Below are 15825 nucleotides of genomic sequence, written 5' to 3'. Positions count from 1 at the left end.
CTCCCATACTTCTCCAACAACCCCGGTCATGTACTAATTGTGGCCATGCCGTCCCTGCAAACTTCTTAATCTCATCCGCCCACCTAACTTTCTGCCGCCCCCTGCTACGCTTCCCTTCCCTTGGGATCCAGTCCGTAACCCTTAATGACCATCGGTTATCTTCCCTCCTCATTACATGTCCTGCTCATGCCCATTTCTTTTTCTTGATTTCAACTAAGATGTCATTAACTCGCGTTTGTTCCCTCACCCAATCTGCTCTTTTCTTATCCCTTAACGTTACACCTATCATTCTTCTTTCCATAGCTCGTTGTGTCGTCCTCAATTTGAGTAGAACCCTTTTTGTAAGCCTCCAGGTTTCTGCCCCGTAGGTGAGTACTGGTAAGACACAGTCGGTATGTGCTAATTTATAGTTATGTTGGGATGGGCTAGTATTATGGACCACTGCTACTCTGTATTGTGACAGATCCATATGATAAGTGATGTAATGGGCACAGCGAAAACCTGTGAATGTTTTACTATGGTACATAAAAAGGCTCTCCTTTTCGTCACTGTAGCAGGGGAGAAGAGCATGCAGGCACTCCTGAATCTACATATATTTCAAAACATGATATATATATATATATATATATATATATATATATATATATATATATATACAATTAAACTAAAGGCAGGGACATTCCATCTTTCATCTTGAATTGACTTGCACAGCGCAAAAATACAACACAGACTACAGAGAAGCCCGCATGTTAACAGGTTTGATACACACAATAATTCAACAGATTTGATACTTCAGGTGTGCTATTTTATGCAAGGGGGAAGGGAAAGAGGAGAAAACCAGAAAAAAGAGTGGAGTGGACAAGAAAGGAATCGTGCCAAAAAGCATGAGAAACATCGTGCAGCCAGGATCGCCAGCAGGACATCTAAAAAGCACTCTGATAAAATTACATACAGGGCAATCTTACCTATTGTTCGTTTTAATCAACTCAGATCACATGCAGCAATTACTGCAATCAAGTTGTTTCCTTATATCATATGAGGGAATGATGTGGGCCCAAAAAACTGTTTAGAGCTGAAGGATTATGTTCCATGCTAGCCTCATTACTTTCTTTTTATCATATTGTTATCAGCTGCTTATGTTAGGGAAAAAGTAAGAGTACGAGCTTTTTCCTGATTCGCCATTCCACACAACATGTCTTTGTGACCATATGTACATGCAGATAATCCATAGATGGAAAATATTCAGTACAGTAGAACCTCATTACAAGATACACTTGGTTGTAAGAGACATCTGAAAATGGTTTGGTTGGTTTTGCGATGTTTGCCACGTTAACAACACTGTACACAAGAGACATCTTTGTTACTAATGACTTTTTAAGTATTCACTACTTCGAAGTGACACAACCCAGACACATTCACTTCATGCACCTTGTGTGCTCCGAAGGGCGTAAAGATCACGCAATCCTCACACAAGTCAATTGCGCATGTCTCTTTAAGCATGAACTAGAAAAGAAGGGCAACGAGGACAGTGCAGGGCAGAAAGTGTCGGTAGTTGAAGCTGACGAGCGTCTAAGAGCACCTCAAAGTTCCTGCGAGCAGCAAGGCTTGCAAAGTGAAGTGTTTAACTTCCAGAAGTTAGGAAGGAAGCTAACACAATCTACAGTCACTAAAAAGCTGTGAATGTCTTCTTTAAAGGGCCCCTAAACCACCGAGGTTGAAATTTAGTTGCGGTGTTGCAGTTGTACATGTTAAGGCAACGAACACGTAGCCACGAGAATTTTTTGAAACGGTGCAGTAATAGTGGAGCTACGTGTGTTTGATTATCGAAAGGTAGTCCCCGCTTATTCTACTCTTTCATCTGGTACACGCCATCTGGACAGTATTGTCTTTTCCTTGCCTAGTACACCTCCAAATGTTACAGGACAGGCCATCACCAACGAGCTCTGTTGCTGCCACGCAGGCCTGTCGTCCTGCGAGGGGTGGCGCTAATGACCTCACCAATACAATGGAACTGTATGGGGACTCTAGTTGAAGAGCCTCATAGGGAGACCCTTCTGTTGGTGTTTCTGTTCTTTGCCCCCATTGGCTGCCCACAATGGCATCGCGAGCAACGCGACGAGGAAGAAGGAGTGTGTATTTGCTTGCTGGCCTTGCCGGCAGTCGTACACTTTCGTTCGACTAATCGACAGTACCGGAAACTGGTGACATCATCAGAGACAGCCTGGTGATGTCAGGACAAACTGGGGGGTGCAGGATAGGTCCAGAGAAACGCACGGGTTCGTTTTCTTCATATTGTGGTGATCCCACAGTGCTACGCACTGTGGCGTTTGGCATTGTCAGTTGTGACGGAATTCTGATTTTGATGCGTGTGTTTACTTGAAATGTTCAAAAAATGTCGAGAAGTGGTTTAGGGGCCCTTTAAGCCACCCTGAGCAATTATTCCTTCAGATATATCTAAACATACTTTAGTCATGATGCATAATAAAGTGATCTATTGTGGCTCCTCAGTGTTTAAAAATTTTTGGTTTCGAGAGACATGTTTCCCATGCCTCTTGAGTATCTCTTCTAATGAGGCTTAACTGTAATGTACACAAACAATTGTGTAACTCCTCCTGCAAGTACTATTCATTAAGCCTGGTCACTGACGTGCAAAGCTTGTGGTTAAGTTTTGATGTCCGTACTTTTTAGAGCTATGTTTATTAATTCAGGCTGTTCTTATTGGTTCTTCGATGCAGGAGACAATGCCTACGAAATTATTGGCCCTGATGACGAGAGCCCTCAAGGAGCAAACGACATCTCTGTTGCAGAAGTGAGCCCGATACCACCTGAAGTTACCATGACAGGTGACAAGGCAGCAATAGATACAGAGACGGCCATGTCTACTGCAGCTGCAACAGTGTACGAGGCAAACAGCAGTGTGTCAGCATCAGCAGCAGTGTCAGAAGGAACCGCACCAGGCCTGGTAGAGCAACATGTGTGCTATCACTGTGACTTTTTTTGTAGTGCATACAACTCATTTGCTCAACATACAAAAGCCTTTCACCACGACTGTGAGCCAGTGTTCTTGTGCAGCAAGTGCAAGACTAAGGTGTGATAACACAGTACAAGCATCACTTTAAGATATGCAAACATATTACAGTTGTTGCCTCCCCAGCCAGCCCACATAGCGACAACAATGTGGAACACATGGTGGGACACACCTCTTCCTCATTAGAAGGTAGTAGAGGCTGTCAGTGTTGTTGCTAGATTAACTGCTCTTTGTAGGCAACTAGAAGGACAACACAGGTGTCATAAGATTGTTGTTTATGTTGTTGTTGAAGAGGTAAAAAAGAATTTTGATGCAGCTGAAGGGCCAACAGATATTGAGCAAGTCAAAAACAACCACCTGAGAAAGCAACACTATAGAAATTTGGGTATCTATGTGCCGCCAACTCTGGTAAGGATGGCATAGGACAGAAGTGTGATGAAAATCACACAGACACTGCTGTTCCATCACTGGTCACAGTGAGCAGTGACTTGTGGGGCAAGAGAGTCAACTGAAACGAACATTATGGCATAGTGTCATGCTCCCATGTCACCACTTTCCATGTTATTTTGCATGATACAGCTCAACCTCCAGAAACGAGACTGCAACTTTTCTGTAAAAAGCTTTCACAAAAAATTCTTCATAACACTATTAACACAGCAGTATCTTCTTTTTTTGTGGGTTCGAGGTTCCCGGGTGTCCATTAATGCAAAAATTGCGGGAAAAAAAAGAACATGTGACGTACTTACACCTTTTTAACAACTACAAGAAGGACAGAACTTTTCTAGTCATCCATCTTCATCATACTATCAAGTTTTTAAATGCCTTTTATAATTATTATTACCAGTTATATCTGAGTGCATTGTATGCATTTAGCAGGTGTAAAATCAGGTCAGTTGGATCAGATGCCTTATCTGCAAGAGAGCCCTATATTCCAGAAATTTGAATTAAAATAGGTACGTTCGAGACGCAGTCTTTCAGCACTTTATTGCGTGTGGTTTAAGCATTGCTCAATACTTTTGTGGATGGCAGTTTCAACTGGCACAGCACTGCGCTTTGTCACGGTCACGTGTCTTCAAAGCGGTGTTTACCATTTGTGTTGATCTCTTTGTGTATTCATAGAGAAAGTTTCTAATTTATTTTCTTCCGCATTCTTGTGCTTGCACTAAGCTTATATAAGGCAGTTACAAAATGTGCTTCACTATAACGAACTGTTCTGTTGAGCTTACACTTGCAAATAATAGTGTTCGGATGGCCGCACTTCTATGTAGGTGCACCGATAGCTTTGTGTATGTTCTCATGTTTGTATAAAGCTTCTATAAGCTAGTTACAACATGTATGTCACTAAGCATTGTGATATTCTTGAAAGAACTGCTTGGTTGGTTTTACTCTTCGGAATTAGTATTGAGGCGGTGGTATTTCCATGTAGGCCCATTGTTAGCTTTCTGTGTGCTCACGTGTTTGTATTAAGCTTTTACAAGGGAGTTACAGCATGTACGTCACTAAGCGCTGTGATATATTTAAAGAACTGCTTTGTTGGTTTTACACCTGTGAGTAATAGTACTCGTGTGGCACTAGTCATGTCTAGGTACACAGGGACCATTTGTATACATTATGCTCATGTAAAGCAGTTACAAAGTGTATGTCACTAATAACTGTGATATTTGTTTAAGAATTGCTGTGATGGTTTTACACATGTGAATAATAGTGGTCAGGACACAGTACTTGCGATGTATAGTTCAATTTATACAGTGCCAAGACATGGGCTGTATACGTACCAAAAGAAATGTATGTCATTTTATTGTTGTGATTATTGCAGTTTGGATTTTATTAAACTCTAATAAAATTGTTTCTTGTATCTGTTGAGGTATGGCATTTTGTCATGCAACCAAACTGAGGACCTGAACTTGTGCATACAAATAAACAGCTAATTTAAGAGCATACTGCTCATATTCTGCGAAACCAGTTTAACAAATCTTGTACTACAATGCTGGAAAAATGACAGAGCTGACAGGGATGTACAGAAAGAGTTCTGCACTGGCTGAAGAACTGCCCCACACTGGAGTTGGTAATGTTGCGTTTATTAAAGTAGAACAGGAAGTGCACTTCTACAAAAAATGTGACAGTCACTGCAGAAACATAAGGCAGACGAGCAGATGTGGCACATTTTTTTCAGGGCTCTCCATACCTACTACTGCATTTCTAGTCTTCCTGTGCTCTTCGTATAAGCCCCTGTTCAGCCAAGGTTTTTACTTCATGACAGTTGTTCTTCTGGGTTTGTAGCAATATTGAAGAAAAAAATCAATGGTTTTCAAGAACTTTCGAGGCCCCGACACAGTAACTTCAAGGACCTCGTGCGATTTTTTTAGTAGTTTGGACAGGCAATAACTTGTTCAACAACATCGTTAACTTTAATGCAAACAAAAGAAAACAACACAAATTGCATTTCACTGATTTCGAACATTTGAAAAACTGCTAATTTGCCTTTAACTGCCCATCACTAAATGCACACAAGGAAGCATTTCAAGAAAGCGCGGAAAGTTTTTCTGCAATAGCACAATTAACTACTTGGACCTGGAACATTTGCAGTTTTTGAATACTGTTTGGTTTGACAGTGTATGTGATGTCATCTGTGGCCTCAGCTTTTCACCATCAGCTTTTCACCATCAAATAAGCAGTAGTCATTTGTGATTTCTTTTTATTGTGTCTGTAGCTCTCGATTTACTCATCACGGCTTTTCTTTGAATGCCTCAACTGTTGAGCTTCCTGCTTCTGCTCCTCCAAGTACATTTGTCGCCCGTTCCATGTGCCTAAAACTGGTATCTGCAGCTCCTTTGTAATTTGAACTTTAAGGATGTCGCTTTCCTTCTAGTACCTCCACAGACAATTCTCTGTGACATGCGAAGAGTGTCACAGAAGGGAAAAAAAAACGCTTGGCGATGTCTGCTAAGTCTAGCCAAGTGTACAAATTTAAGGACTTTCCAGTACTTCTAAAAATTCCAGGGTTCTCAATGCCTTGAAAATGGCATTTTAGAAATAAAGGGTTTTCCAGGATCGCTACAAAGCCTGGATTCTAGCACCTAAATAATTTTACAAGCTTATTTCGGCATGGAGTTCGGAAATTCATGCTTTTTAGCTAACGCTGCACTATCTCTGTGCATTGAAGCCACGAGAGCGCAACTATATTGGAGCAAAGAAAAATACTGAAAGCTTTTAATACCACTCTTTTTTTATGGAGCTTCGTATTCCCTAGTTAAGTTTACGAATGTGCCTGGTTTTTGTGGGCGTTTCTTCGACATTTTCTGTGAGAAGAAGATGACTAACCCCCGTTTTCAGAAATGTATCTTAGTACAAAGCTCATGCTTGACTTTATATAAACGACGCCTGGTGCGAACGTCCCCCAGACGCTCACTGCCTTTCTTTTGGTGCGTTCACGACTTGCGGCATTTAGATCAAGTCAAGCATGGGCTTCAAGTTATGATGCATTTCTGAATATGGGGGTAAGTGTGCGCAATTCCGGGCAACGCATTGTGCCATTGACATGGAGAGGAAACGGGGAAAACAAAGTTAACGCCCTATGCTCCTAAACTTTCGCGTACCTGTGGTGTGCGTGTCTCGTGCAAGAAGAAACAGCGCAAACACCAGGACGAAAAAAAGCATCAAACCCCACCAGCGCTTCGTGGTGTGGTCCATGTTTTTGCGTAGTCCTTGTGTTGCGCTGTTTCTTCTAAAATGCTCCACCAACTAGCCGGTAAGTCCATTCTGTCCATATATATTGAACACATGTATGAGTGTAGATGGTCTTCGGAACTTTTAGAACGAGCACTGCCACAGGATACGAGCAGTGCACGCGTAACAACTGGACACATTAGTCATTTAAACATGCATGCCAATGCATGTGAAGCGGCTATCGGCATAAGCAGTCTCCAAATGCTAGAAGGCATGCTCTTCACAACGCTAACGATCCGCTGCTAATGCAGGACAACAGCTCACAGCGGACTGAACCAAACTCTAAACTAATGCACTTGAAAAGAACGCCTACACGGCAGCGTGAGGAACGTCGAAATGCCTGGTACTGGCGTCGCAGTTGACCACATACGAATGGAACTGGCGGAAAAAATAAACAGAAATGCTCACCAGTATACGCGCGAATTAAATTCACATACGTGGATGGTTGGCATGATACTTTGTATCCGCGTATTTTCGGAGAACATATAATGCATGGACTGGAAAAGCACTCGATCGTGAGCTGAACGGCACATTTGTTATTTTCCTGGGGTGACGACAAGCCGTGAATAGCTCTCACGTTGTCGTCTACGTTGTATTCCTTCGTTAGTCGTAGCAAGGAATGGAAATGATGCAAACGCAAACTTATTCCAGCACACAACAGCACAGCACACTGCAGAGAAACTCCACCCACCGCAGCCGATTCCTCAAATACATTTGTTATATACATAACCTCTAAAACAACGCGGCTGTGCGTGGTGGCTCTGTGGTGTAATGGTTAGGGTGTGTGCTTTGAATTGTATAGATGCGAGTGTACGCGGGTTCGCATCCACGTGATGTATAGAGCAATGTGGTTCTTCAGAAGTATGTGATTCCCTTGACTATTGTGTTCTAATTAGATTGCGTGACTCCTGATTGTGAAATTTGCGAAAATAATTGCGGATTAAATGTTAATTAGCTTTTTTTTCTCCGAAGTGGCGTTCGGGACACATACGCATAGGTCGATTCCGAGCAGTCATGCCTCATGGTATACAGCAAATAGCCAGGAAAAATTACTTTAAAATCCTGCATAACTTTGCTCACGCCTATTCTGAAGGCCGCTTGGAATTGGACCACTGACTCTGAGGAGCCGGCTAGGGTACGGTATTCAGCGGCCCTAATTTGATCTGATTTCCTGCCTGCATGCGTGGCCAGGACTTCGCTAAGAGGGTATTGGGAAGAGTACTAGCACTCTGTTTGGGGGAGTAGAAGTACTCGCTCTGGTGAAGTGCCATTACCCCTGCGGTGAGAGTATTAGCACTCTGCGGAAGAGTACTAGCACTCCCTGTGGGAAGAGTACTGTCACTCTGCGGAAGAGTACTAGCAATTCCTTGCGGTGGAGTAACAAATCTCTGTCAACAGGAGGTGACCTACTCTCTCTCAAAGAGGGTCGATCTACTCTCGAAAAGAGAGTGAAATATGGGACAAGCCGCTACTCCCTCAAAAAGAGTGCCCGGAACTCTCTTTGTTTTTAGAGTGTACTCAGGAATTCTCGACATTGCACCTTGACCATTATGTGTGTATTTAATATCCGTAACCGAATGGGCAAAATTTTAAAGAGTTTTATTTTAATAGCCGAGTAGCAATAAGTGTCAACTGTCTGCGCCATGAGGATAGTCTTTTGTAACAACGTAGGCATTTATGGCACTTAGTCGGAACATAGGGCGTGCGGTATTTTGTCAGGGATGGGCGGTTATGCCACGACAGGAGCAAATAGTTTTGTACCCTATGGGCAGAGGGCACATTGAGTTCAAGAAGAGCCAAATTTAAACCGTCAAGCCGTTTATTACAGCTGGAGTTCGAACGGTGATTGCAGAACGACTACCATTCTGTCTGTTCGCACGCACATGTTTTTGCGAGGCAGAAGGGAGGGAGAGGGAGTGTATATGCGTGTACAAGCCTCGAGTGTGCGTGCGTGCGTACTTGCATTTGCGTGTGCGCGCATGTTTGCGTCTCTGTGTTTGAATCTGCGTGCGCACGAATGCGTGTATGCGTGTGCGTGAATAGGCGCCTGCGTGCGTGCATTTTTGTGCGTGTGTGCACGCGTGGGCGCGTATAAATGTGAATGCGGACAAATAGGTGTCGTATCTCTCTCTCTCTCTCTCTCTGTGTGTGTGTGTGTGTGTGTGTGTGTGTGTGTGTGTGTGTGTGTGTGTGTGTGTGTGTGTGTGTGTGTGTGTGTGTGTGTGTGTGCGTGCGTGCGTGCGTGCGTGCGTGCGTGCGTGCGTGCGTGCGCGCGCGTGTGTATTTGTTTGTGTGTGAGCCCTTCCCCGCTTACGCCTACTCTCCCGGTTGAACGGAATATAGAGCTTATTTAAACCCGTATTTATATCTACGAGACAACAACGAATGACTCTGCATTTATAGCACTATCTCTTTCTGAAAGCGAAATCAAGGCAAAAATAAAGGAAAGACGCCTAAGCCGTCAATATCGCCGCCCCAGATTTCGTCACGATGGCACCGTCACCATCGGCACGGCTCCGTGAACCGCTACCGGCAGCTCACTGCCTTCAAGCCAGCGACGCGCTAAACCTGCACCATCATTGCGTCATGCGTCGCTTCTACGACAAAGCAAGCTTTCGGCGGCACACGTTCGCTGTATATTGATATTAAAACTGTGGTCTACTTGCCTTCGAATAAACAACGTTAAGAGGAAGCATTAACTCCGGTGTTCATATATAAATTCATGTAAAAGGAGAATTCATTTTTCTGGTCAACCAGCTCACCAAATTTGGCGAGGTTTCCTGAATTTAAAAGAAACATTTAAAATCTGGTGACTGTTGCTTTTGAATTTTCGATTTCGGTCGTAAATTTTTCATTAAAAATTGACAAATATTGGAAATTTTCAGAAAACGAAACTATCAAGTTTACAAAGCTGTAACTCAGCATACATAAATGATGTACCAAATATGTGTATTGCATCTAATAATACATCTAAAGCGGACAACATTGATATGTTACACATGAATCTCAAGAAATTTAGTATTATGTATATACAGCTTTCGCGGAACCCTTGTACACAACGTAAGAAATTCGCGTAACATATCAAACGACATATCAAATTTCTCCGCTTTCAATGATCTAGTGGATGCCATTGACAGAATCAGAGCTATCATTTTATAAATTTGGTGCTTCTATATTTCTCATTTTTGAATCTTCGAAAATCTTTTTAACAAAATTGAGGCCCTAAATCGAAATTCCGCTTCCAACACTCACTAGAATTTAAATTTCTCTCTCAAATGCGACACACTTGATTAAAATCGGTCACGGGTTATCTCAGAAAAACTTTTTTGCATTGTGCAGGTATTTGAATGGGCCGCCTCGGAGTTGCGCCCGAGCTAAAGCTTCCTCTTAATCAAAATCGAAAGCGGACCGGCCGCCAGGAACGCGCTTACGGAGCCACAATCTCGACCTCACAAAAGGCTACGTGCGGTCAGGTTGACTTTAGAGACATTCTTTTTCTGCGTCAGTTACGCTTTCCGAGACCGTTTAATTGCGAAATATTTGTTCGCATAGCTCTTACAGACGCATGTTTAATCAAGACGTCTTCGCTCGGCTAGATAATCTCGAGGGCGGGTTCCAAACTTCTCATTTTTTTAGCCATTTAGGATCACATGTAAATATAATTAACGTAGCTTCGTTAATTACACAAACAACGTCTCAACTTAAACGTATCTAGAGGTGGTTACCAATATGAACACTCGAATGATAAAACGATCTCATCCAGATTAATAATGGTAAGTATTATTTGGTGCAGTTAAAAACAGCCGGCATATTGATAGTGCAGTAGGCTTCCTATGAAGCAAGTGTGAAAGCATGGACAGGTATTCTTGGCGCAAATCAAGCTCATTAGCTTAAACGCACGTACCGAGCCGTGCACATCTGCCTCTGCAAGGGATTCTTCTACATTATACAAGAAGCACCTCAGCGCTAGGGTACATCACAGAAGGTATGTGAGAACATTATGTGCGCTCCCTATTACATTTCTGTGCGTTGCTGGCATCAGGCTCGATTTCCTGGTGTCATTGAGAATAAAAATTCGGTCAAGCTTTGCCTTAAAGAGTGGAACGCGACAGCGTTCAAAGATCCCCGACTGCTTCTCACGCTTGCCGGCAACTGCAGCTTATGTAATTGCAATGCTTACCGGGAAACGCTGGCGGCGAACGTTATGCACGAAGGCGAGCATTCTAACAGAAACACGGCCTCTTGCGCGGGGCGATTCCGGAGGTAGTGCACAGCCGCGCCAGGAAAATTACATCATTTTCAGGACTGAAAAGTTGTTTCGCACTTTTAAGATTTAGTTTTAGAAGAAAGGAAGGAAGGAAAGAAAGAAGGAAAAAGAGAAGCAGCGGGCACGGAGCTTAACCAGTATAATGTCCGGTTGGCTACCCTAAACCGGCAGAATCGGAAAGGGGAAAACAAGGATGACAGTGCGAGAGAGGAGGGAAGGAAAGAAGAAAATTAGCGGTGAGTTCGCTGATGCGTGTATTCTCACAGCAGTTGCACTAATAGTCACAGAGGTTCACACAAGCCCGTCACCCTCAAGAAGCTCAAAAGTGACTTCAATGCTTTATGGGCCGACGACCGATGGGGGAGGCGTTCCAGCAGCACCTGCACGGAAAGCGGCCGATTCTCCAGTTTTCGGAGAACGTTAGCAAGTTCTTGTCTTTTTGGGGCATATCGTGGACAGTGGCGCAGCAGGTGCTCGATATTTTATTCGGTGTCGCGGACCTCGCATGCTGCACTGTCGGTCACTATAGTTAATGTAGGGTATGCTTTATGAAAGCAACTCCTAACCAAAGGAGACAGAGAAGCGTTGCTTCACGTCGATGAAATCCGAGTGGAGGTAGGAGTTGCAGTGAGGGGTTTAATCGATTCAGTCGCGCACTTCTTAAGTTTTATTATTTTAAATTGAATTATGGGGTTTTACGTGCAAAAACCCCTTTCTGATTATGAGGCACGCCGTAGTGAAGTACTCCGGAAATTTTGTTCACCTGGAGTTAGTCTTAAGTTTGGTGAGTTTCTCTCGGTCACTGAGAGACTGCGTCCCAGATGTCGAAGCTGCCTTACGTTGTCTGTTCTCGCAAGCGGAATTGCAACACTGTGCTCTTCTTGTTGCGATGTGTGAGCAGCGTTATCGGCGGAATCATTGCCACTGATTCCATAATGGGGCCAGGTACCCATTCAAAGACAACCTCGTGACCTTTTTGTTGGGCGTGATGGTGAAGTTTCATGATTTCGTATGTCAGCTGTTGATGACAACCACGTCGGAGAACTGACTGCGTGTACTATAATGCCGGTTTTGAGTCGAACACAGCCCAGTTTTTCAGTTTTAGAAGATTTAACATAAAAGGTATGCGCTGTCGATCTAGTAAGGCATTTCATATACATACGCCGAAATATGTACGAAGATTTTTGCTCACTGACAACGCCGCCAACGCCGACACGAGATTTTATGAGACACCGGGCCCTTAGCGCTTTCACGAACAAAAAACAGCTGCTTGGGGAAAACATTGGATACATTCTTCAGTAATTTGCGACAGATGGAGAAGCGCGGACATGTATGTTAGAATGAAAAGTACTCATGTATTAGGATGAGTGTTTGCAGCATATATTTTGGCTGTCTTATGTTAACATCTAAAAAAAGCAAATACTGTAATTTTGTGACAGTTATTGCTGACATATGTAAAGACACGTCAAATATGAGCTCCGACACAGTTCCCATGATGTAACTGCCCCCTGGACTACAGGGCTACAGTGACACGTGAAATACTGGTTTAATAACTTCCTGTAATCTGAAAGTGTCTAGCTCTGGAACTTTTGGTATGTCTGCACCTCTGTGCAGTCTTGGGGGCCCCTCTTATCACGCGCATTATAGTTCAGCTAATTTTGGAAGCAGCAGTACAATATTATTTTTTTAAGAGTGAGCTTCCTATAGCGTCTCACCACTGTTCCAAGGTTATTGGTAAGCTCAAGACGCACCGTGCATGTATTTCAAGAATGCAGAATGTCGTCACGGGTTCAATAGCGAAAGAGCGTTATCTAATCGAATTGCGTGCGTGAAGGCCGGGGCCCTTGTCAGGCGCTCTGTCGCCTTTAGCCTCGGCCCCCTCTTAGACTGTGTCTGAGGAAACAATAAAGAAAGAAAGTAAAGAAAGAAAGCGAATACTGGCGTATACACTCTCGATCAAAAGCCCAACGAACCTGCAGGCTTTTTAGCACCCGCGATATTTCAGTGCCCGCGATCGCGCTGCAATGTACGACCATCCCAATCTGATGAAGCGATGGCTTGATTCGTTGATCAGTTTCAGATGAAGCACTATTTGCGCGCAGCCATCGTTGTGCTCGGATTGTTATTTGCATTTCCAGCGCAAGCTCGCCTTATGATGAGTTATATTCGTGAGTCACACTGTTGGAGCTGCCTTATTCTTCAAATCAGTACAACTTGACAGTATAGACCTGCTACATTGAGTGAATACTGAGAAATAGACTAGGATTTTTGTTGCGTGTGCATTTATTCATTTATACAAATAATTTATTATTGACAACTGACTGTTTAATCAAAGAAATTCTCAATCACAGCAGCCTGGACGCTCACAGAAGGGCTCAAGAATAAAGAAAATTTAAATGCTTATTAGCCTGCTTTCACCTCATGGCATGGAAGGAGATTTCAAGTCAAAATATACTTAGGATAATTAAAACTTATCCACTTGAAAACGTTTCAACTGATTTCCCCCTTTGTAAGCTGATACCTAGTTCAAGATGTTTCGTATTGTGAGTTCTTGACGTACGTCCAATCTTCAAACAAAGGGTCATACCGAATTTTTCATTTCGGGAAGGCGTGTTACCCTGCCTGCCTTTCACTCCAGTTCACAACCACGAAAAACATTGAAGTTCTGCGTGAGTAGCGTCGTTAGTCCAAAGCCACGAGCTACCGTAACTCACCTCGCCTGTATCGCTGTCATTTAGGCTTGGATAGGAAATGTATCTTTTACATCGATGCATCAGGAATCCGAAAAAAGCTGCCCTCGACTAGCGCAGCTAGGTTTCTTTCGTTTCGTACTTCGTCCTGTAAGAGATGAGGCAGGTCGCCGTGTAACATACTAAAGAAAAGGGCAGATAATGGAAATGCGAAAGGCAAGGAGTTTAACCAAGGACGTGCCCGATTGGCTACCATACGCATGGGGAGGGAAATAATTTAATGGTAATTTAGTGGTAAATGCGAGGAAAATGCGGTACGCATTACGTCGTACCATTGTGAGGTGCCGCTTCCATGATTTATGCCACGTTTACTAAATTGCAGTGTTGTTCAGTTTTTCACTTGACACGCGTCTTGTTTCTTTTAGGACCGAAGTGTAGCCGACGGTGGGGTCTAGAGCATGCCACCATGCATATATATATATATATATATATATATATATATATTTCCTGCGTATATATATATATATATATATATATATATATATATATATATATATATATATATATATATATATATATACGCAGTAAACAGACGACGAACTTTTTGGGAGACTTCTTTTACTTAACCTTTTCGGCTGGTGGACCAGCCTTCGTCAGAGTACAGTGACTCACTGTACTCACTGTACTCTGACGAAGGCTAGTCCACCAGCCGAAAACGTTAAGTAAAAGAAGTCTCCCAAAAAGTTCGTCGTCTCTTTCCTGCGTATGTTACGTCGGGTCCTGCGTGCTGAACTTTGAAGAAAACCCCTATATATATATATATATATATATATATATATATATATATATATATATATATTCTAAGCGGTCCCATCTCTTCTCTACCTCTCCCACGTGACCATCTTGCCAAACTTCACACGCTTATAATTTTCTTCCACATTAACAACCCTAATGCTACATATTAAAATATAAACAGAGAGATAACGAAAAAGAATGAAGAGGTAGCGAAAGTGAAGCCTGCAGTACACACAGTGCAGGCACTTTCAAGAAGCACAGTTGGTCTTTTGTAGCCTTGTGAATCGAATGATGCTGAGACCAAGTTCCCAGGATATTTTTCTCCGATAGTGGTCTGCCTTCGAACCGGGTAATAGTTGCTCACGGAGCAAAGTGTTGAGTGTGGAAGAAGCAGAGAAGGGGCTCTATACTGTCTCGTCACCCACCGAAAATTGCATGCGCGCTGCTGGACGTTCCTAGGAAACTGTATATGCGACGCCCAGTCATATACAACATAGAAGCATTGTTTTGCGATGGCATAATCCATGAGGGGCGAGAGGATGATTATGGAGATGATACGTTATCTTCTGCAGCAATTTATGGTTAAATTAATCAGTGAATGAATTCATTAAAATAAAGGAGAACCGAACGTCGGTGGAAGCACGTCCCCGTACATTGGGAAAGGAACGAGGTACAAAAAGAGAAAAAAGAAAGAGTCCAGGTGGCAGGCGAAGTTGCAATTAAGGGTCGAGAGAATATAAGCGGGAATTTCTGAAATCAGTTTCATGTCAAGGTAGATGTGTGACGTAGCGAGAAAATGATTGAAGTCACCACCCAGCAAGCGTCCTCTGCGGTAATGTAGGCATCCGCCCTTCTTGGTAATTAACGTTTACCCAATACCAATCTTGGCAATTACTTATTCATCGGCCATACCTCGCCGCGTATCCCTTAGTGACACGCTCTGTGAACTCCAGCCCCGCTGTCGCGACAACTTACGACCATACTGTGACTATAACGGTTATGGTTTCCGTACTCGTGACCGTTGCGTTTGCGGGAATATTAAAAACATAGGTTTACTGCACAGGTTAGAGAAAAGACAGTTTAGAATAGCGTTTCTCGCCTTACATAACCTCAACGCAAGCACATTTGCAGTATGTTGGGTGCGCGCCCCTTCAAGACAGGAGAGAACTATAGCTCAGTGAGCCAGCAGGCCAGCGGGCCCATTGGGCGAGCGTAGGCGCCATTGCGCATGCGAGGTACAAGATGCGCAGTTGCGTCTACGCTTCTCCTTTGGGCCCGGTGGCTCAAAGACGCGAACGCAAACATAAGATAGGGTGCCG

The sequence above is a fragment of the Dermacentor variabilis genome, chromosome 6 (genome assembly GCF_050947875.1).
Source record: "Dermacentor variabilis isolate Ectoservices chromosome 6, ASM5094787v1, whole genome shotgun sequence".
NCBI classification, from domain to species: Eukaryota; Metazoa; Arthropoda; class Arachnida; order Ixodida; family Ixodidae; genus Dermacentor; species Dermacentor variabilis.
This window is presented reverse-complemented; position numbering follows the sequence as displayed.